Raw genomic sequence first — 528 nt, 5'->3', positions numbered from 1 at the left:
ACATCCTGAGGATCTTTTGTCTGTTGTGGTTTGTGAGGTGCTTTGGGGAGTTCTGCACCTGTTCTGCACAATGATCTCAATGTGGCCCAGGCCTCACCTGCCAAGACTTAAAAAATATTAATCTCAAAAACATTGTAAAAAATAAATATTTTGGGGGGGGAAATGGTCTCTTTTTTTTTTTTTTTCCCCCCACAAGGAAGTTGCTTGTTGAAGGGCTAGATGGTTTATTGTTTTCAAAGTGCTACTGATGTGGCATACTCAATCACTTTGAAATCTTTCCCCTTTCCAGACTGTCTTTTCAAGGAAATGGGCACAATTTAGGTTAGCCAGGGAGCCCCAGAATGGAAATTCCTTCATACCTTCAAACAGTGCCTGGTGTGCATCTGCTCTGCCCTTCCCTTGTCCCTCAGATGTACACATCACCTCTGGCATCTGATTTTGATAGACTCATATAAAGCTCCCCTCAAATGTAAAACTTCTAACAGTACTGTTTAAGTAATCAGGGAATTGCAGTTGTCACAGCTGACG

The sequence above is a fragment of the Anser brachyrhynchus genome, assembly GCF_964034855.1.
Source record: "Anser brachyrhynchus genome assembly, chromosome: 5".
NCBI lineage: Eukaryota > Metazoa > Chordata > Aves > Anseriformes > Anatidae > Anser > Anser brachyrhynchus.
Note: the sequence above shows the minus strand (reverse complement) of the source record.